The 23,127-nt window shown below is 43.5% G+C and overlaps 1 protein-coding gene across 3 annotated transcripts in view; it reads right to left on the bottom strand.

The window, feature by feature from the left end:
* The window catches only part of MAP3K13 (mitogen-activated protein kinase kinase kinase 13), a 140,894-nt gene that overhangs the window by 114,154 nt on the left and 3,613 nt on the right, over window positions 1-23,127 (bottom strand). For all 3 annotated transcript variants that reach the window (XM_067538763.1, XM_067538765.1, XM_067538764.1), the window contains exon 3: window positions 19,921-20,050. The gene's annotated coding sequence lies outside the window, so the exon portion shown is untranslated. The remainder of the gene's footprint in view (window positions 1-19,920; window positions 20,051-23,127) is intronic.

The raw sequence follows: 23,127 nt of genomic DNA on the forward strand, positions 1-23,127 counted from the left end.
TTACTGAAATCCAAATAGATTAGATCTACTGCATTTTCTTTGTCTTAAAAAAAAAAAAATCAGTTAACTTCTCAAATAAAGATATCAGCTTGGTCTGGCACGATACACCTTTTGTAAAACCATGTTGTATTTTATCCCACTTACTGTTTATATGTATGTCCTTAACTGTTTTCTCTTTCCAAATGTATTCCAAGACCTTGCACAAAACTGAGGTCAAACTAACGGACCTGTAGTTTCCCAGATCAATTCCCCCGCCTTTCTTAAAAAGAGGTACTATAGGAAAGAGAAGAGGTGTGGAGGCCAGGAGGATGAGCGAAGAGAAGAGAAGCCAGTTGCTGATTACGAACAGCATGGCAAGCAACTACACAATGAAGGGCAATCATGTGGAGAACCAGAGAAAGAGGATGTATATAGAAATGAAATGAGAAATGAAATAGCATTCAAAGGCCACTGGTGTGCAAGGACCTCTGCCCTGAGTTGTTGAAAACAGCTGAAAGCAATAAAAGCTTAGCTTGACCTATTATATAAAACTATTGATAAAATAAGTGAAAAGTGGCACCAAATAAACTAGTACAAACCAGAAACGTTTAAACTAAAAGAACAGATTGGGATTTGCAAGGATCCTGCTAAGGTCACAAAATTGCTACAGCAACAAACCAAGATGGTGGTAGAATGATAGGAGAAGGTGCACTGTGGAGCATCTCTGTGGGAAATCCCATGACCAGGCTGACTGCCTCCATTACAATTTTGTTCAGTCCTCCTTCAGCTCTGCCATCTTCCTAGCTAACAACTCTTTTTCTCCAACTTAATTGAATGCCATGTCCTCAATCCCAGCCACCTCTTGGCCATCTTTGACTCACTCCTCAAACCCTCCTTCTCTCCTGCTTCCACTTTTTTCTTTGCATAAGCTCTCACCAATGTCTTCCAAGAGAAAAGTGACTAAATATCACAATCTTCCCCCCGCCCATCTGCACACCTACCGTTCCATTCTCATCTTACTCCTCTATCACATGCAGAAAGTTTCACATCTGTTGTATTCCTCTAATTCCTCTATTTGCCCCAGTGACTCCATTCCCATCTTTGAATCTCCCTTACACCTATTTTCATGCCCTCATTGACTCCTCTCCTCAACCACTCACTCTCTTCTGGCTCTTTCCCCTCATAATACAAGCATGATTTAGTGTCTCCCATCTTAAAAAATAAAAAACCATCCTGAGCCCCACTTGTCTCTCCAGCTACCAGCCTATCTGCCTTCTCCCTTTCATCTCTAGGCTCGCCAACTGTGCTGTCTGCACTGCTATTTGGAGGTCTGCTTTTACAACCCGCCAAACGTTGTGTGCGCTCCACTGAAACTGCTCTCACCAAAATCTCTAATGACCTCTTCAAACCTAAAACTCAGACCCGGCACTCCATCCTCATCTTCCATGACCTGACAGCCACCTTCGACACCCTTTGTCCATGCTCCTCCCTTTGGCTTCCCTTAACTTGTCCTCTCCTGGTTCTCCTCATACCTCGTTAATTGCTGCTTCAGCATGTTCTTCGAAGGATCCTCCTCTCCCCCTCCAACTTTCTGATGGGGTTCCACAGGGTTCTGTCCTTGGTCATTTTCGCTTCTCCCTCAACACCGTCTCTCTGGATAATCTCATCAATGAACACAAATTCAAGTACCATCAGATCTACCTCTACACTCCAGACTTGTCTCCCATACAAACTAAAATCTCAGCCTATTTCTTTAACGTCATGTCCATATGGATGATTAACCATCAACTCAAGAACAACATGATTAAACCAGAGCTTCTTGTTACAAGGAGAAGGGAGAAAAAAATTGGTCTCCTTAACATCTGAGGATAGGAAAAGAAGCAATGGGCTTAAATTGCAGCAAAGTTAGTTCAGGTTGGACATTAGGAAAAGCTTCCTAACTATCAGGGTAGTTAAGCACTGGAGCAAACTGCCTAGGGAGGTTGTGGAATCTCCATCATTGGCCATGTTTAAGAGTGGGTTAGAGAAACACCTGTCAGGGATGGTCTAGATAACACTTAGTCCTGCCATACGTACAGGGGACTGGACGAGATGACCTCTCGAGGGCCCTTCCAGTCCTATGATTCTTAATCTTCCCCCCAAGTCCTGCCTGCTACCTCCTTTCTCGATTACTGTGAACACCACCACTGTCCTGCCTGTCACTCAGGCCCACATAACCTGGGCATCATCTTCGACTCAGAAGTCCCTCTCAGTCCTCATATCCAGGATAAATCTAATGCTTGCAGATTCTTTCTGCATAACATCTCTAAGATACAGCTTCTCTTATCCCGCCACACAGCTAAAACTCTCATCCAGGCTCTCATCATCTCAGTTACTGCAGCAATCTTCTCTCTGGCCTTGACAAATGCAATCTTGTCAGCTCATATCCGTTCAGAATGCTGCTGCAAAGATCATTTTCCTAGCCCATCACTTTGACTATGTCACTTCTGTCTTTACATTCCTACATGGGCTCCCTCTTCTCTACTGTATCAAACATAAGCTGTTTGTCCTCACTATCAAGGCCTTTCATGGCCAAACCACACCTTACTTATCACTTCTCACTCACTATCAAGATGTTGACTCTCCTGTCCAATCAGCCAATGATGCCAGCCTCTTGTTTTCCTGGAGGCTTGGGAGAAGCTCCCCCTAAATGTCTGCAAAACTACCTCAATATTTTCTTCAATTCTCTCCAAAAAACTTGAGAACGGTTAGGACGCTGGTCTGCTGAGAGACAGCCTATCATGCTAACTAATATTGTCTCGTTGTTGTTTTCTACTCCCTGTTTACTTGTCTGTATCCATCTTTTGTCTCTTGATTTATATTTAGGCTGTAAATAATTTGAGCAAGGGACCATCTTTTTGTTGTGTTTGTACAACGAAGTCCTGGTCCAGGTCTAGGCCCCTGGGTGCTATGATAATACAAATACTAATTTTGATGGGCTGATGTTGCCATCCCTTTCTAGACATGGCTTTTCCAGAATTGGGAGTGAGGGGGTGTCGGTGTCATTCAGCAACTTGATTGTGGACTGGATAGTTTAAAGGCACTACACTTGCAGGAGAGGAAGTGAACTTCATCATTAACGCAACTATAAATACCAACTGCTGCAACCAAGGAATGTACCATCACACCCCTGGGCCTGATCCTCAAAGAGGTGCTGACTAGAGGAGGAGAAGGAGCCAGATGATAATCACCACACCTATTAGTTTTGAATGAATCCTGAACACCACCTGGCATGTGAACCTGCTGCCTCTCCTTGCCTCAGATGATTATTTTCTTCCTCATCTCACTTCTTCTGTTTCTTTTTTTTGCCTTCGATCTAATAAAAGTCCGTCTTAGCCAGCCAAGATAAACCCATCCTTGTAATACTGCTGTAATGAAAAAGAAAGCTCAGAATAATGCCTTAAGCAGCCTGATATTGGAAAGAGTTTTACCAAGTGCTGAAGGGCTAAGAAGTCCATATGCTGTTCTTGTTGTTTCCCAGCAGCTAAACTGCTGAGAAGAAAGACAAACAGACATCAGTTGCACTTTCTTTCCTCTCCTCCTGTTTGTAAACAAACTCACAAGAAACAGGATTTAATTTTACCATGAGCCACCCAAAAAGGTCCAGACTAAACACTTCTCCCCGCCCCCATAACCTTCTCACCCCCTTGCAACATGGAAAGTTAACTTTCATTAATATCTCAGGAACTATATAGGATGAAATTTTCTTCTAAAAGACTATACGCTTACAGAGAATAAGAGAAATTATTATAAGAAAGTTTTACATTTCAGATGCTTTCATATTTTGGCCCTTTGTGTTGCTCCATGCCTGGGTACACCCATGCTCAACCCCAGGGAACACAACTGCCTCAATGATTAACACTGGTTTTAGAACTAACCCCTGCAGAGCCTCCCAGAGACTTTTCCTTATCAATACAATACCATCCATTAAATGGAAGGGGCAGAATGAGATGCTGATGCTGCAGAGTCAGGAAGTCCTGTGACATTTCTGAGAAATCAGTTTCACAGACAACATTTTTAGTGTTCACACAAGCGAGTGGGTATTATTAACAATCTGAAAACTGCTTTAAATAGGAAAATAAAAACAATTTACATGCCCAGAAACTAACACATAGCCCCACTGTAAAACAAATGCACCACTACCATGTACCTGAAGACAGAGCAGAAGCCCAAGAGCTCTCCCTCTTGCACCCCATCCCGCTCTGCCAAGGGAGACAACTCTGCATTTCAAAGCCCCAGACCTTCCTCCTCCCCTGCTCATCATTTCCTGTTTAAGTACCACTTGTCCTTCTCCTGTGGCTGTTATTTCACTCAGCAGAGGCCTGCCCTGGGCTTGCTTCGATCCCACAGTGTAACTAGCCACAGAGGCTGTTGGGACGAGTTTCATTGTCCCATGATGCAACACTCCTTTCCCCTCCCTTCTTGCCCCAAACAAACAGGAAACAGGCTGTTTTCACGCAGTTTGTTTATGTTGTGTGCTCGCCATTGCTGCAGGGACATGGAGCCAGCTCAACTCTGCACTATTATTGTGAGCATCACAAATACTTCGTGGCTTATCCTGGAGTGTTTTCAAAGGCAAGAGAGAATCCGAAGCACAAGCAACAGACTGGTGGGACCGCATCGTTATGCAGCTGTGGGATCACCACCAGTGGCTGCAAACATTCGTATGCGAAAGGCCACTTTCCTTGGACTTTGCACGGAGCTGGCCCCATCCCTGAAGCATGTGAATACTCACTTGAGACAAGCTCTGACAGTGTGGAAGCGAGTGGCCATCACCCTGTGGAAACTGTCAACACACAACTATTACTGCTCAGTTGGGAATCAGTTTGGAGTTGGTAAATCTACAGTGGGAGCTGCTGTGATTCAAGTGTGCATAGCCATCGATAGACTTCTGCTATGAAGAGTAGTGAATTTGGGAAATGTGCAGGACATGGTGGATGGGTTTGCCGCGATGGGGTTCCCAAACTGCAGCGGTGCAACTGATGGCACGCACATCCCTATATTAGCGCCCGCCCACCTAGCAACAGAGTACATAAACCACAAGGGGTACATTTCCATGGCACTGCAGGCCCTTATGGATCATAGGGGTTGATTTACCAACATCTATGTGGGGTGGTCTGGAAAGGTGCATGACGCACACTTATTTAGGAACTACGGGCTGTTCTCTAACATGCAAGTGGGCATTTTCTTCCCAGACCAAAAAATTCACAACGGGGATGTGGAAATGCCAATAGTGATCCTGGGGGATCCTGCTTATCCCTTGCGCCTTTGGCTAATGAAGGCATACACCGAGCATCTGGATGGCGATAAGGAACATTTTAACAACAGGCTAAGCACTTGCAGAATGGTAGTGGAATGTGCGTTTGGACGTTTAAAGGACAGATGGAAAAGTCTCCTTACTAGGCTGGACATGATTTAAAAGAATATGCCATCAGTTATATCTGCGTGCTGTGTTCTTCATAATCTATATGAAGCAAAGGGGAAAAGGTTCCCCCAGGGTTGGGCTGTGGAGGCAGAAAGACTGGCTGCCAATTTTGAACAGCCAGACAGCAGTAATATGCTCAGAGCCAACCGCGGAGCGCTTCGCCTTCAGGAAGCATTGAAAACCAGGTTCTGCAATGAGCTGCAGTAATGTTTTCTGTTGTGTGTTTTGTGCCTTTGCTTACCATCCCCCCTACCATCGGTATCAGCACCCTTCAAAGCTCTCCCCAAACAAGCTCTGAATTAATAAAGAGACATGTATTGAAATGATGCAAACTTTTATTTATTAATATTCAAGTCGGTGGGCGAATGTTCATTCACAGTTTCAAGGGGTAGCATGGTTGCTTGCAGCACAGTTGTCAGCGGGGCCGTCGCAGCTTTCTGCTTGCCTCCACCGGCGTGGAGTGCACCACGCACTGCAGCCTGCACAGTCTCCTCCAAGACCGCTTGGGGGTGGGGGTGCGGGAGGGCAGCAAAGCCATAGGTGGAGCAGCATTCTGGAGGGGCTGCAACAGGACTCTGTCCAGCCTCTGCTCCTCCTGAAGTTCCACAAGCTGCCTGAGCTTGTCTGCCTGATCTTGCATGATCCGCAGCATCTCCTGCTGTGTAATGCAATCCTGCTCCCACATGGCTCTTCGATTCTCCCTGTCCATGTCCATGTTCTGGGACAAGGTCAACCACCACGTTCGGAGCTCTGTCTCTGCGGCCGCAGAGGTGTTCATGAGCTTGCCAAACATGTCATCCCATGATTTTTTTCCCCCTCTCTGATCAGATTTCCATAGCACTCCTGGGGGGAGAGGGGGACCCCCCCAAGACCCAGGTGTCTGCAAAATGAAAAGAAATGCACAACGTTGCCATTGTTAGCAGAGCCAGAAAAATGAAGCAACCGCAACAATGTATAAAATACTCCCCTTAATGTGCAGAAGGCTAAGCCAGATCCGCATTCCATTATGAGAATCACAAAAGGGTCAGCTTGCTGTGCTGTTACAGAGATGGTAAGCCAGGGGCACTTTACTCTGCTATAGAGAGGATTAATTATCTCTAAAAAGCTCATTTCAAATGTCCTGTATGAGAGAGCTGACTGGGCGCCATGGTTTGATTAAGGTGACCGTTTTGTGACGAGGTAGCCACAGCAGATCTGAGGACAGCGCGGGCGGGTTGATAGACTCGTCAGATACCGTTGGAAAATTATTTAAGAGTCTCAATAGGACGATACAAATAGGACTAGAGAGGTAGAGGGTAACGGCTTTATAGCTCTGGTACTTTAAACATGCGCTGTCTTCCCTAGGTGACCATGAGCGATATCAGTCTCCTGAGAGTAATGCATGAGGAAATGGAGGATTTGCTGCACGCAGCGGGGTACTGGCCTGGCCCTTATGCTGCTATGCTGTGTACCGCCATGATTCTGGCTTACTTGATCGCAGCATGGCACAGCAAAGTATCCTACTGTGGAGGAAGAAACAAGGCTGCCCCCCCAAAACCTTGTGCAAAGGATAACAGATTACCTACACGAAAAGTTTCCTTGAGATATCAACAGCTGATTCTCGGAGCATACCACTGCACATTAATAATCTGTTCCGGGAGTAGCCCCTCCGGAAAAGTCCACTAATCCCCTGAAATCCCCTTCCCCCCATTTCAAAGGACATAACCACAAAGCAGAAAAAAAACCTCACCAGATATGTCTTCCCCGGGATCATTATTGCTGTCCTGCATGCTGCTGAACTACTCTGGGGTCAGGAACAGGTCCTGACTGTCTGGGGGAACGGACACCCCGCTCTCCTGCACCCTGCTCTCCTCATCCTCCTCGTCCATGGAGTTTTCATCATTGTCCCTGGAGTGGGATGTGGTGGAAGTATCAATCCTGCATAGCAGCACCGTGGTGGGGTCGCCGCCGAGAATTGCATGCAGCTCCTCATAAGGAGCAGCATGTTTTGGGCAAGGAGCCAGAACAGCTGTTTGCTTCCCTGGCTTTTTGATATGCCCGCTGTAGCTCCTTGATCTTCACGTGGCACTACTGCGTGTCCCTGTTGTGCCCCTTCTACAACATGCCCCGGGATATCTTCCCGTAAATGTCCAAATTTCTTTTGCTGGCTCTTAGCTGAGCCATAATGGACTCCTTGCCCCACAGACCAATGAGATTTAAGACCTCTGGTCAACTCCATGCTGGAGCACGTTTGGGCCTTGCAGTAGCCATGGCGAGTTCAGCTACAAAGCTCTCTCCACGCTGGTTGCACAGGAAATGAAAATTCAAATTTTCCCAGGGCATGAGGGGAGGGTCCATGTCCGGTTTGCGTGGCCACGCAACAGCAGAGTGCAAATTTCCAGAGCGGTCACAACGGGGCATTATGGGATACTTCCTGGAGGCCATTAACGTCGAATTACATTACTCTGTCTATACTGATGCAAAATCGACCCATGAAATTCAAATTACACGCTATGCCACTTGCAGAGGTGGTTTTATTATGTCGAGTTTTGCCGCACTTTAAGTCGACGGAACTAATGTGCCAGTGTAGACGCAGGCTTTAGGAGATCGACGTAAATGACATTATGCTGACCTCCGTTGCCAGTGTAGACCAGGCCTATGTGGCTCTCTCGAGAGAGAGAGTTGTCATATCTAAAGCATACAGGCACCTGTCATCACTAATGCAGTGGGGTGTTAAACCTTCTGTGGTGCAGCTCTGACTTTTCTAACAATGTCAAAAAATAGTATTTTGATTTCCTAGCACTCTTGGTATCATGAGGTAACTTTCTTTATACAATCTGTTGATGATCACAGCCCTCTGGAGAAAGATGGCAGATGAGCAAAGTAGTGTCCTAGAAAGGAGCAGCTGACACCCAAATCATGGCATGGCACACCACTCAAAAGACAGCAAATGCTGTTAATGTGGCTATTAACGTTCACCTCTGCCCTGTATACATATGGATTACAATACAGTCTCAAAATACATGAGCACATGCCATTTTCCCCACAGGGATCCTGTCTTATTCCCTGCAGAGATAGGAGGGTGCTTAGTGAATGAGGTGCCTGTTGAGTATTTTATCATCACTGTTCAATATGAGGTCCTTGCATACTCACAGCACACCAATCAACCCTCTGCTGAATGAAGAAAGGATTTATTCAGTACACAACCCAGCTTCATTCACTGTGCAAGCAGTTCAAAGAGGAAAGCACCCTGTGAGAAAACATGTATGGAATCATGTATTTAGAGAGACTATATAATAATTCATATTATGCAGATAAACACCAAGAGATGTGGCATCAATATCACACACTGGGAGACAGCAGCCCAAGAGAGGGCTAAATGGCGAAGACTTGTCAGAGGAGGAATGATCACTTCTGAAGAAGATTTCCTTGCCTTGGCTACTGAAAAACACCAGAAAAGAAAGGACAGACAATTGTTATGCAGCAATCGTGGCACAACCCTCCATTTCTAACACCACCTGCAACATATGCCAAGGTGTCTGCAGCTCAAGAATCGGACACTTTAGTCACCAAAAGACCCATATAAAATAAACACCTTGAAAGTGATCATCCTCGTCTATCGAGGGATCATCGATCACTAATTCATATGCACAGTGGAACAGTTATGCCTATGTAGGTAACCTTAACATTGACATTTCCAGAACAACGTGCACTTACTCTGCAACCAAATGTTCTAGCACAGAATTTTTAATAATAATGCTCAAATAGGAATTTATAGCTGGACTATGCTGACATTCATAAAGAGGCCTATATGCTTCCATTATAACCTTCCTTCTTCAATGCTCTCAGTCAGAGCCCTTCCTTATTCCATAAGCACCTTCACAGCTCATATTCCCTACACACAGTCATGGATAATAAAAATATAATTTTCTCTGGGCTACCTTGAGCTTGTAGGCAGAGTGCAGATTGGAACATGGGGGTAGTCAGTAAGATCTTTGTTTTGAATAGAAATCATAGCATGTGCACCAAGGATGTCCTCTAAATCCTAACAAATTCCAGCCAAATTAGAATAGATTGTCACTCAAAACCAAAAGGCACAGTGCACAGGAGGCTGGCTGCTTTAAGGGGAGAGGAGTCCATCCCCACCTGTGACACAATTATAGGCGGAGAGAATAAGCAAAGTCATGTTACAGGCAATTCATGTAGCTAAATCAGGCCTTCGGAGGTGAAAATAAGACAGAAGTCTGTGAAGAGCCAGAGGTAAGAGAAAGGAGACTCCAGGTAGGAAGCCCTCTTAGGAACTACTACTTGATAGTGAGTGAGTCTGCTAGTGGAAAACCTCACTGGGAATAGGACTAAGAATCCTGCACCTGGGGTTGAGAGCCAGCTAGGAAGGCTGGGAGGAATTATTGTGTTTTCTTTTGAACTTTGTTAATAAACCCAGCCGCCATGAGGGAGTGTCACTCAATACATTAAACACCAAGCTGAGGTTATCAGGAGCTCAAGAGGGGGAAACTGAGGCAGTGGCTAGCCCAAAGCCATCAGATAGGCAGCAGTGCTCCACACAGGATAGGGGGAAAAATATAATCAATTTTAAACACAAATGGTGCAACTTTTGAAAGTTATACACAAATAAAAGACACTTAAAATAGGAGCACTTATGCAACCTGAACTACTGGCATTCGTGTGTCAGGGACAATATACTTTATGTTTTTTTCCCCACCACTCTGAGAAGCAAAAACATTTTGTTTATTTGAACACCCTCTTTACAGGAGTGGCGACACAATACAAGAAGTAGTTGGTCATTTTTTCATTCAGAAAACTCAAAATGTTGCAGTCAGCAAGGGATACAGTTTTATTTCCAGTTGTTCACCACCAGCTCTAACGAAAAAAATATATCCATACAAAAACTTTTATGTAAACATGATTCAACCTCATTTTTTAAATACCTGCTTTTTTCCTGCTGTGAATTACTGTATTTGTGCATCCCTCTGGCACAAAGCCAAAGGTCAAAGTACACAGATACACACTGGCTGATATGCCTCAATGATTAGGTCATGTGAAGCCAGGTTCTATCGAAACTCCAATAGATATTTCTGAACTAACAGGGGAATTCCAGCATAGGCAAAGCTCAAGGGTAGGAGTACTGCACTTAAGCGTATATCCCTTTGCTCCGGTTTCTATGGCAATACACGAGTGGGAGGAAGGGTGCGAAATGGCTACTTACGCCACAGTAAAACTGTGGTTCTTTGAAATGCTGTAATCAGTGTGGATCCCGCTGTAGGTACGTGTAATGGCAGTGCACCTGTGACCCTCCCTCAGGTCCCTCACAATTTGAAGCCCGTAGTAGCCAAGGATTCAAATGCAGGGATTGAGGTGGGTCATGGGACCCACACTGATACAATGTCTCCAAGAACCACAGTTACTGCAGAGGGTCAAAATCACCATTTTTTCCTCTTCCAGCATGAGTCACTGCGGACCCCATTGTTAAATGACTGGCAGGCAGCATCCTCTCAAGCTGGTGGGAAATGAGGCGCTCCAGCTGCGTCAGTCCAACAGTATCTGAATTACTGCTCTCATGACCGTGGCATTTGACCCAGCAGCTAAGTCCAAGACATGGTGTTTGACAAAGGTCAGTGGGTTACTCCACACTACAGATTTCTGATATTAGTACATTCCTGAAGCAAGCAGAGGAGGTTGCTTGAGCTCTGGTGGAGTGATGTTCAGTGGGAAAAGCATGCCAGGCAGCTGGTGAGATACGCTGGATTATTCATTTTGATGTTCTCCATGAAGAGATGGCTGGACCTTTAGAACATCAAGCTGTGGCAATAAACAGAAAGCGTGACATTCTGACTGGTTTGGTCCGGTCAACATAATAATGCAAAGTGCTGGAAACAGTGAGAGCTGTAGCTTCTTTTCTCCTAGCATCTAATGTGGTTTCGGTAACAAGGCAGGCAGGTGGACTGACTGGCTCAGATGAAATTCTAAGGCCATCTTAGGAGTGAACTTTGGGTGAGGTCTTAGAATTACCTTGTCCTTATGGAAGGTCACATGGGGGATTGGGCCATAAGCACCAGAAGCTCACTCACGCCTGTGGCTGAAGTGACAGCTACCAGGAAGATCAAGTTCAGAGTGAGGTAGGAAAGGGAACATTTTGAGAGAAGTTCAAACAGAGGCTTCATAAGTTTCAGGATGAGTAACAAGCAGGAGCAGGTTCTCTGACTGGTGGGTAAGTGTGAGGAACTTCAATACCATGAGGTGAAAAAAAAGACTAAGCATGCTGGGCTGGGCCATGCAATGGAGCACTGGGCACTCAGCTTGCCCTGCCAGGCCAGGAAATGCTGAGATGTGAACTCAGCATGGGGTCTAAATACATTAAATGGCAGTTGGCCTCTCAGGCCAGACAGCTACAGGGCGCTGGTGAGATGGCTCCCTCCATCCCCTCAGCTGGACCCAGTGACATTTGAAACACCTGTCACTCCCAAGGACTCTGGGGGGGAAGCAGCACTACCCAGTCCTCTGCAGAAGGAAGGGTAGAGAGAGAAGCAGCAAGCTCCAGTCAACTCCTTCTGATTTATGTGGCAATGAAGGTCCAACTCCTGTGACTCCCAGAAAGGGGAGTGATGTTGCTAGCTTTGCTTTCCCTAACATTAGCAAGAGGAAGAATGAAGATGTGGCCATAGTTTAATGTTCCCTGCAAGGACAGCGAGTACACCATGGTCAAGGAGCAAACTAGCTAGCATTGGTCCTGGTCTCATCCTCAGACAATGATAGTAGACTCAGCAGAGGCAAGGATTAAATAATAAATTAAAATATTTATCACTTACATAGTATTTTTCATCAGTAGAGCTCAAAGCTCTTCGTAATGTTACTATGCTTATTTCGCAGATGGGGACACTAAGGCAGAAATATGTCAAGTAAAGTGCCCAAGATCACCCAGCAAGTCAATGGCAGAACTGGAAATGGAATCCACGTCTCCTGAGTCCCAAACAGCCAAGCTGAACCCATAAAGCACACAGAAAACTTCAGTCTCCAAAACTGTTGATCCAACAGCTTTCACTGGAGTTCGAAAAACCTTCACATTTTAAAATAATACAAAAATGCAGCATAATGAAAATAAAATTAAAAATGCACACTTTCAAATAATCTCAAAATCGCATACACTTGGCGAGGGAATGGAAAATTTCTTACTGATAATTTCCTTTCTGCTAACAGCGTCTCCCACAATTCCAGACATTTGGACTGCTTTCTTCTCTCGCCAGCTCATGAAGACAGATCAGTATTTTGGCACTGCAATGGCTGGCTACAATTCCCCTCTGCTTCTACTTGCTGCTAGATGAGTTATTCTCAAGCCGTAAAACTTGCATAACATCATTAATATATATTCCAGAGATAAAATAATTATGTACATTAAACCAAGGAAGACTGTCATATGGTAACTATTCCACTTAATATTGGATCTTTGGCTTATGAGCCATCCCGTGTGAATAGAACTGTGAGAGACGCAACTAACAAAGGAATTTATCAGAAATAAATTTTCTGTTCTGCAAATTTTCGCACAATTCTGGACACCTGGAAAGTAACAAGCAATGCACAGATGTAGGGAAGATTATGAAACAAAAGTTCAGTAGGAAAGAAGCACCCCTCTTTTTGTGAGCTCATTCACAAGTCTATTATTTCTGTTCCACTACCTTAAGCAGCTTCTTGCCAAAGGAGGATTCTGCAGACAGAAGGTCCAACTTGTAGTGCTTAATGAAGGTGCTAGCTGTAGACCAAATGACAGCTTTGCAAATTTCTGTGGATGCACTTGCTCATTCCACTCATGAGATTGCTAATGATCTTGTGGAGTGCACCTCGGTCCCCGGGACAGGAACTTCTGACGATGTTTAGGCTTCACGATACATCGTCTAACCCACCTAGCAATGGAGGTCTTGGAACCTCTCAATCCCTGGCATTTCAGGTGGAAAGACACAAATGTGGAGCCCAATCTTCCCATGGATTCTTTAAGATTGAGATAGATGTCAGAAGAATCTTGAGAATCTAAGCTGTGCCACCCCTTTTCAGTTAGATGTTGTGGTTTTGGACAGAACAAAAGAAACACAACCTCCTGGGAAGTGTGGAAAGAGGAATTTACCTTTGGAAGAAAGGATTCTGGTGTGCTCTCCTATGCACCACCTTGTTCTTGTGGAACATGCAGTAAGGTTCCTGTATACAGGGCTGCCAGCTTGGACACTCACTTGGTGGATATGACAGCTACTAAGAAATGAGTCTTACTGGGTAAATAAAAGGCCAACAATGAAGTTGGTGGCTTGAAGGGATGGCTTGTCAAGGCCCTCAAAACTAATGGAAGGTCCCATTTTGGGAAAAGAGGCTTGACTGCTGGTCTGGTTAACTGGACGGCTCAAAGGAATTTGGCTACCTGTGGATTGCCTGCCAGGGGTACTCTATTAAGAGAAGACATCTGATGCCCAGTGGTACTAGGCTGAAGGCGTCTGTCCATGCCTTCTTGGAGGAAGTCCAGAATTTCTGAGCTGCACATCATGCTCCTGGAACCAGTTGTTGAACCTGGACTAGACAGAGGAGTACGCTTTTGGTGTTGATACTCTCCTAGATGAAAGCAATGACTTAATGACTCTGAAGGACAGACTGAACCCTTCCAGTGCTTCCCTCTCAATAGCCACGCTGTTAGTTGAAGTCATTTTGGGTCTGGAGGAAGGAGAAGACCTTGCAAGAGTACGTCCGGTCTCCACAGAGGCTGGAGCAGGGGCTCCAGTTTCAACTCTATCAGGTCTGAGAACCAAGATCTCGACAGCCAATAAGGAGATGTTAGAAAAACCACCACCATTTGGTCTCATTTTTTTTCTGAACCACCTTCCCCAGTAGTGGAAATGCATAAAGTAGGCCCTGTGGCCAACCATGCAATCAGACATCTGTCCCTATGGATCTGGAGTCTGCCTCCCTTGTGTAGTATTTTGGCCTCTTTGTCTTTATATGACTTGTGAACAGGTCAGTGGGAGGCCGAATGTCTGAATGATGAGATTGAAAATCACCTAATTCAGGTACCACTCAGAGTTTCTGACCCAGACTATTGATTCAGGTCCCCTTGGATGCGGATCGCTCTGAGGGAAAGGAGGAACTGTTCCACCTCCCTCATTATTTCCACTGCTTCTGCATATAGTGCTGGACTCTATTTTCCCCTTGATTGTTTAAATATATGACTGTAGTCATATTGTCAGACTGAACCAGGTCATGGTTCCCTTTTAGGGTGTGCTGGAACTTCCACAGAGCTAGCCTGACCACTATCAGCTCTAGACGTTTATGCTGTGAGTCTTTTCCTCCTGACTCCAGAGGCCCTGGGCCATTTCTTCTCCAAGTGAGCTCCCCAGCCCTCCAGGCTGGCATCGGTTGCAAGGATTAAAGGACCTGGAAGCCAGATGGGCATGCCTTTGTGAACACTGTTGTGGGCTGTCCACCAGCATAAGGAGTTGAACACCGGTGTTGGAACCTGTACTTGATCTTTCACATGTTCCTAGGGTTGCAAACTTTGTGATATTTAAAAACCAGACATTCCAGCAGGAGTGCCGGAACATCCCCCAGACAGCCTCTTCCCCCCTCAAGACCCACTCCCACCCCACCTCTTCTCAATGCCCTGCCCCACCTCTTTCTGAGGCCCCATCTTGCCCTGCCTCTTCCCCCAAGGACCTGCCCCCATTTGTTCCTCTTCCCTCCTCTCCCCATCATTCACTACTTTTCCCGTCTCCCGCCCGGGTTGGGAGGAACCCATCTGTGGAGCTGCCCGACAAAGGTAGGTGGTGGCCCCGGCCGAGTAGGGGCTGTTGAATGGACTTTCCGGTCGAAAACTGACACTTGGCATTCTGATGTGGAATTGTGCGCATGGAGTGACCCCTCTGCACAACACCAGAAGTCCTAGCAGTTGGACCCAAAGAACTTTTCTTGGCACTGATGATGTGGTCCTGCAAACCTCCCCTCTTTGTTCTGCAGGTGTCCCTGGGACTTACCGCCTAAAGTCGAGTAGTCAGGATTTGCCACGCTTTTAGAGCCTCTCCTGCTCTACAATGGAGTTCCTGGTTCATTTTTCCGCCACAGGAATTGTAGCTACCTGAGTGGGTAGGGGACCCTCACCTGCTTGTCCAGTTCACAACCCAAGGACCTAACGGAGTTAGGGACAGAAGGCTGGGGACAGATTGGGCACAAGTCTAGGAAGTTTGACTCTGGGAAGACTGCTCATATAGACCACCACTTGGATTTGACCTTGTGTTTTTTGGCTGCTCTGCCATGCCTGTAAGGGGCAGAAGAGCCAGAGGCAGATGCTGCAGTGGAAGCTCAGGGAAAGGTCAAATGACCCATGGAGGAGGAATGCTGGGGAGGGAGAACCGGGCCGAAAAATTAACAGAATGAGGAAGGGTGGGAGTAAAAGAAACCTCCACTGTGTCTGCTGTGGAGGCAGAGAATCTGGCAGCAAGTGGGAGCAGAGTGCGAGTGGCCAGACTATACAGTGCCAAAATGCTAATTTACCCCCATGAGCCACAGAGGAGAACAGTCCAGACAGACATCCAGAATTGTGGAAGACATTGTCCTTTTCTGCAGCCCAAGCTCCCTGAACTGGAACATTAGCCTTTACAGACTATCTTCCATCATATTGCCTGGTCTAACTCTAATTACCCCCAAAAATAGGGTTTCCACAACTTCCCTTGAAAGGCTAATTTCACAGTCTAACAGATCTGACTGTCAGGTATATTTTGCCATGATATTCAGCCTAAATTTTCTCTCTCAATTTCATTTCATTCTCCTAATTATGCCCTCTCAAACTACTATTTCTTTCTCTTTTGTTTACACCTTTCAAATATATATGCAGTCCTCAGCACACCTGTAATCATTTTTAAATCACTCTCTCCAGCCCCCTGATCACTTCCATTGCTGTTTGAAAACTCTAACTTATCAGTATTTCTGGGTCCTAAAATCAAATCCAGTGTACAAAACAACATTACAGTTGTGTTCACACTGGAGCCAGGAAGAAGGACTATTCTTTCTTACTCTGGGATGTGATGCCTTCTTGCATGGCAGCCCAAAAATTGCATCTGCCTTTTTGACTACCATATATTGCTGCAAACTTGTATATAAATTTTCTCTCCACTAACACCCCTACATCTCTTTCAACCTTAGCATTTTACAGATTTCACCTTCCCATTTAACTTCTGTATTTATTGTTATTTACTGTTTCCCCAGGTGGATTTTTCCAAGTTGAATCTCATTTGGGTGGTGAAAGAGTTCTGCTGTTCATATGTCTAAACTTTCTATGTGCTTTTATACAATTTCTGTGCCTCCACTGGTATTGCAACCCCTGACAATTTACTTCTCCAATGACAAGCTCTGCCTTACTGCTGCACTCATGCAAACTCCCCCTTTCCCTGTCACCAGCAGGAGCTGTAGACTGACACTTCCCTTACCCTTTTGTCTATCTTGTTGAGAGCTTATTACCATGGTTGTAATACTTCTTGACTTAACTGGGACAAGGAAAATTATTCTGAGATCCTTCTGTCCTAGCTGCTAACCTGCTCTGTGTTAACTATGCAGGGTGCTGAGAAATCATACTGAATCCCCAGGCAAACATTTAACATCCCTTTCTAATTTATGTTTTAGCAATCATCCACATTTACTTCAGAAGTCCATTAATTACTAGGTTTGCTGCTACAACTGCCTAATTTCTTGTGAGGTGAAAACTACTTATACAAATCTAATATTAGAAAACTGTTATATGCTATGTCTATAACTACATAATAAAATAATGCATTTATTTAACAGCATTCATTCTGAAAGATCCCAATGAGCTGTATGTATTTACCTGTCACTAAAACACAGCTGTTTCTTAGGCAAGATGTTGCCGCTGTTTAAGAAGCACACAAACATTTAGAACAATTTAGGACAGGAAGTGAAGAATACTGGCTAAGATTTTAAAAATATGTGATCCTAAGTCCCTATTTAGGCACCAAAATAAGCGGACTTTCAAAAGTGCTCAGCACCCAGCAACTCCCATTTAATTGTGTGTTTTAAATCTTAGCTAGCACGTCCAACTGAAACAAAAAGGGAAATGTAGGTAGGCAGAATGCAGTTATGAAGCTAGTATTCGGCCAAGGCACTGCAAGTTAACAGCTCTATTGTTTTAAAAAGAAAGAGTCATGGGACAAGTAGTCAGGAATTTAATTTGGTGTCATCCAAAATATAGCAGTTCCCTATGCCCATTACCACTACCACTGTGCCCATAATTTTTTTTTAAAACCTATGCATAATTATTCTGTGTAATTCATTGTTCCAAGACAAGACTTTGATAAGATTCATCAATATGGATAACAAGAACATCCACAATCACATTAGAAAGGAAATAAACCCTCCTGCTTCAGAGCATAAATCAATCACTGACTGACAGAGGTTAGTAACAACCTTCCCCTATGGACAGGAGTTACAGTCCTGTCAGAGTCCTTCTTTGTGGAGAGTCACCAGGCTGCTGTATTGGACCCAATCAACCTTTGCATCCCAAATGCTTCCAAGACAACATAGTTGGAGCTGCATCAAGGATTTGTCTTTAAGTCCAGCCTCTACAGCACACTCTCAGGGTGCACACTCCATGTCTGGCACACTTTCTTGGGGTGTGGGGCCCCAAGACCTATGCTGATCCCCAAGTCTCCCAGAAGATTTTGCTCCTGAACCCAGAGTTCCACTCCTCACAAGCACTGTGCTTTACAGTTTAACCTTTTAGGGACCATTTAATAGTTAAGGCTAGGAACACAAAGGCTTTGCAAAGGAACTTCTTAAACACACACATCTGACTCACAGAAAAGCAGATGAGATGTACAGATCTATGGAAAAATAAAAAACGCCTGAATGCAAATGCCTCCCTCCAAAGTCCTCACCAATCCTGAACGTCTTTTGGGTTCTGGTCACTGTCTTTCAGGGTTTCAAGCCCCTTCTGATGCCTCCTCATTTTAGTGATGGTGTACCCTTTGCTAGAGAATCTCTCTTTTTAAAACCAGTTTTTAACACCTCATGGGGAGACATGCTGAACTGAGCAGCACTAAATAATCAGCCAGTGAGCTCACAGAGGGTGGGGAAATCAGAAAAACCAGAAAAGGAGTAGAGAAGGATATAAAGCATTAGAAATTAATTTAAAAAGAGATACTCTCTAGCAAAGGGTATGCAACTCCAATCTAGAGTGGGGTCTATGAACACTACCACAATATAAGCAATAAATAATATTAACCTACAACAGTGACTATGTGGCTTGGTATACTAGCCTTTCACTTCTGAAACCATAATTTAAATTGCACCTCATGTTACATTAGATTCTCATCCAGGCTCTTTTGTCCCATCAAAAGAAACTACACCACTAGCAATCTCTGCTCAAAAGAGACCATGGACTACAATAATGGGATTCTGAAGATCAGAACAGTGGTATGTTTTCAGAGCTGTGAGGATGAAGCCTGCAAAGTGCCTATGAAAATTTTGCATAGCTCATATAAGTGCTTTTAGTTTTTGACAGTCATAAGCACTACATTTATTTATATTTTTAAAAAGGAAAAATCTATTTCTCAATAGAATAGCTAATGGAAGAGAGGATATTTGTAAGCTAATATACCACAGCTTTTTATAAGAGAGTATTATACACGAGGAGTGAATGTTTCTAATGAAAATTAGGATTAACTTTATTGAACAGGTAATCTAGGTTTAAACAGGCATATACCTGGTTTTATTTGTTTGATTCAATGATTACTTTTGAATAAATTAAAGAGGAAAATAAAAACCTTATTTTAGTTTTATCGGTTTAAATTTTTTTGGAACCATTTTGTTTCAAACCTTGATTTTTGTTTCAAAATTCAGTAGAAGCCCTTCACTCCAATATGTATTATTTTGTTTTCTCTTAAACACCCATTCAAAATCCTTAAAATTGGGGACTAACCGTTAACGGTTTGTGATCGTAACAGATTAATTACAAGTATAACCTAGAAGAAACCACAAGCTCTACAAAACAATATTTCATCTCATTATCTTGATTAAACTTAATTTACTCAGCTGTTATGTCCTGTATTCAAGGGAAACGGATTTACAATCTTGAACAATGAGCTTTCGCCTACAACTAGTATTGCCAGTGGCGTGATTGTTCAAATACCATCGATACAGGGCTCAGAATGCTAATTCTAATTTAAAACATTTTAAATACATTTCACAATTCATTAATCATGAAAAAGAACCATGGAGGCATTGAAAAGAGGAAAAGATCTCTTACTCATCAAAAATTTTTGTTTCTTCAAATACCAAGGCCCATAGATCCATGAGTATGTCTCTTCAACCTACACTCCTTCAGCAAGCCAAAAGCAGTCTGCACTGGTGTAAAGGTCTACCTATCCTAATCACACCACATGATCAGGACCCTAAAATGCTGAAGAGCTAACCTGCCACAGAGAAAAACAAAAACAACTCCTTACCTTCTTCAAGACACTGGGGGTTCCAGTAGAAAAGAGTAAATTGGCTCATTTTTGGAAGACTTAATGGTCCATGTGTTTCTGCTGATTAAATCTGTTTGATGCTCCTCCCAGGATTTGATATTCTGGAGATCTGAAAAGAACACCAATTAAATGTACGCATCTCCAATAAAACATGCACTGTTACATACACATTGCACTTTTTCTTGCTTTCTGATTGGCTCCATAAAAGTTCAAATCAAATCAAAGTGGACAATTATTCAGCTCAGAACCGCAGTTCTGCTGGGGCAAAAAGAGGCTGTTAACATCGTAATCTTTATGTTTACATACACTATTATTATTTTATTATAGTTGCATGCAGAGGCCTCATCCAATCTCAGCGCCCCATTGCATTAGGTACTGTACAAACTATTAGTTTAAAAAAAAAAAAAAAAAGATGAAGAGACTCATCCAAGGTCACACAGCCAGGAATAGAACATTAGTCTCAAGACTCCCAGCCCATGCTGCCTCTCACACTTTATATGCTTACATTTACATGGTGTTAGGTTTTTAATTTTGGACATTACATTTTCATGTACTGCTGAAGAACTGAAGCATAGTTCTGTGGTGTTTGATTTTTCCAGGGTCTTCTAGACTAATCTAACCATGCCAGCACATAAACCTAGACCATGCTACTTTTAACCATGCTGTACGGTGATTGTCCTTTGTTTGTAGCATGGATGGGACAACAAAGTTATAGAATATGTAGTGCTAAGAAACTACGACAATGCTGTCAATAGCAAAACAGCCTCCACTTATACGAAGAGTACTGAATGGCGCTGAGTAGAAACACATTCACGGAAAGGCCTATTTTCCAGGCAGAATAACCTAGTTCGACAGTAATTTAATTTGGCTGGGCAAACTGTGTTACAAACAGTTGTTTAAAAAGCTATACACTAGGTTTCAAACTGGGTCTTCACCAGGGCTAATGCCCTGTTTTTAATATGGTAATACCATGATTTGTCCCTATCTGCACAAGCTGAACCAAATCATTTCACAGTAAATCACTTCACAGTAAAACGGATCTACAGTCTAAAGCAAGGACCCTTCATTCTGCAGTTGCTGCTGCTTGGAATTCTGAGGAAAATTCAAATACATATTTAATGAAGGATCTTAATGCATTAAATATAAACAATATCTAATATAGTCAGTGCAGTAACCCCTGAGATATTTAATTGGATATTACATTCATTTTATACTATCCCCACAATTTCAGTTTTCAACATGCAGCTGACTACCATTTTTAGGTTTCAGAGTTAACAATTCACTAAGTTTAAGGCAGTGGACACGTTGTTTCAGGCTACGTGGAAAATCAGGAAGATATTTCTGTTAGTTAAAATTTTCAAGGTTCTCTTTCTAGCCAGAAGCCTAGAAATATTCTTTACATTTAAAATGGAAATTTTAGAGCATAATTCTGCAGCAAGGAGTGAATTCTGTGAGGGTAGAATCATATAATACACAGGGCCCTGATTAAAGATGATTTGCAAAGGAAATAATTGTTTCTTTGTTTATTATGTATAAAGGAGCCCTAGAAGCTTTTTTCCACACCCCTTCTCCACTCTATCAGACAATTTTTTCTCCCTTTTGCTTGTATTTTTACACTAGAAATTCACTTGCTACCCTGGTTTTTTTGGAGAACTCTAAAGGCAACAGAAAAAACTATCATCATCACATCACAAGTTCCAAGAGTGTGCACAACCTAAGTGTCACTGAGAGCGGAAGGGATATTTAATCAGACTGTTTAAAAGTCTATTTTATTCTGTATTATGAAGGTGGTCAGACTAGATGATAATAAAATGGTATTAATACCTTTTAAATTCAAATCCTTTACCAACAGTTCAGGAAAAATCTTTATGAGGTTTCAGTCCCTATACTTATTCAATTAAGGGCTGAGAAAGTACATAACTGAGTTCTTGCACGTTTTTGCAGGTTATCTTTAAACTAGGTAGTTTTCTAGTGTAGATGGGCCTTCAACAATGGCCAACAGCATTACTCAAAGAAGCCAAGAAAAATTCTCAGGTTAAGCCCTTGAACTCTATGAAAAAGTCACAGACCAAGGGCTAAATCCTGACCTCAGACATCCAAATAAAACTCACTAATTTCAACTGCAGTTGTGCCTGCATACCTGAGAGCAGAATTTGGCCATAAAGATACCTGGAGATAATCACCACATTATGGTGCTTAGCTCACAAATCAGACTGCTGATAAATCAGGAAGAATGGTGAAGTGCATTCAAAAACAAAAATCCTGACCCACCACCACCATCCAAGCACTTCTACACAGCGACACAGCATTTTCTAAACATTAAAGAATTAAGCCTCTCTAGGTTATTTATCTCCATTTTACAGATGGAGAAACTGAAGAATAGAGATTAAAATGGTTTCAAGATCACAGGAACCCTGTGGAAGTGACTGAATAAAATCGAGACCTCCCAACACACAGTCTTGTGCCTAAAACAAGATCGCCCTTCTGCCCTAAACTGGACACCTCCATTTGTAACAGATGAAGGTGACCCGCTGTACCCAGAACCACCTTCTTTAGATTCTCATGTATTTATAATTAGAAGAAAATAAACTAACTGTAACTAGCTTCTGAATGAGCCAGACCTATAATAATTGTTCCTCCAGGTGTAAAGGATACAAAATAAATATAAATGATAATACACGTAATTTGTCACAAAACATTGTTTCTCTCGGTTCATCCAATGACTGCCACTGGACCTTAATCAGGAGGACCATCTTTTTGTCAGCAGGCATCTGACCAGTTTGAAGTGCCCATATCCCACAGGCCACTGGAAGGGAGGAGTTGTTCATGTCTTCCACCTCCCATTCCAGAGCCCCTTAGCTAGTGGAAGTCTCCCCTACTCTATCCTGACTGCAGCCTGTTTTGGGGCCCCAATGATGCTTCAGTGCCTAAGAGGCTGCTCAGATGCTTGACAAACTGTAGCACAGCGAAACTGACCCAATTCTGAGTTTTGCTGATGCCCATGGGGGTCCCCATAGCAGCAGTGAATCCTGACCGTCAGTTTGCAGTCTTCTGCAGGAAAGCACAGATCAGTAGCAGAGACACGGGAAATGTCAACAGACTGAAGATAATGTATCAGTTTACACTTGACTCATATTTAGATGGTTGTCTTCACCTTCATAAGAGCTAAAAACAACTTAATTTTCA

The sequence above is a fragment of the Emydura macquarii genome, unplaced genomic scaffold (genome assembly GCF_026122565.2).
Source record: "Emydura macquarii macquarii isolate MOO-44397 ecotype Brisbane River unplaced genomic scaffold, CSIRO-AGI_Emac_v2 contig_499, whole genome shotgun sequence".
Classification (NCBI taxonomy): Eukaryota; Metazoa; Chordata; order Testudines; family Chelidae; genus Emydura; species Emydura macquarii.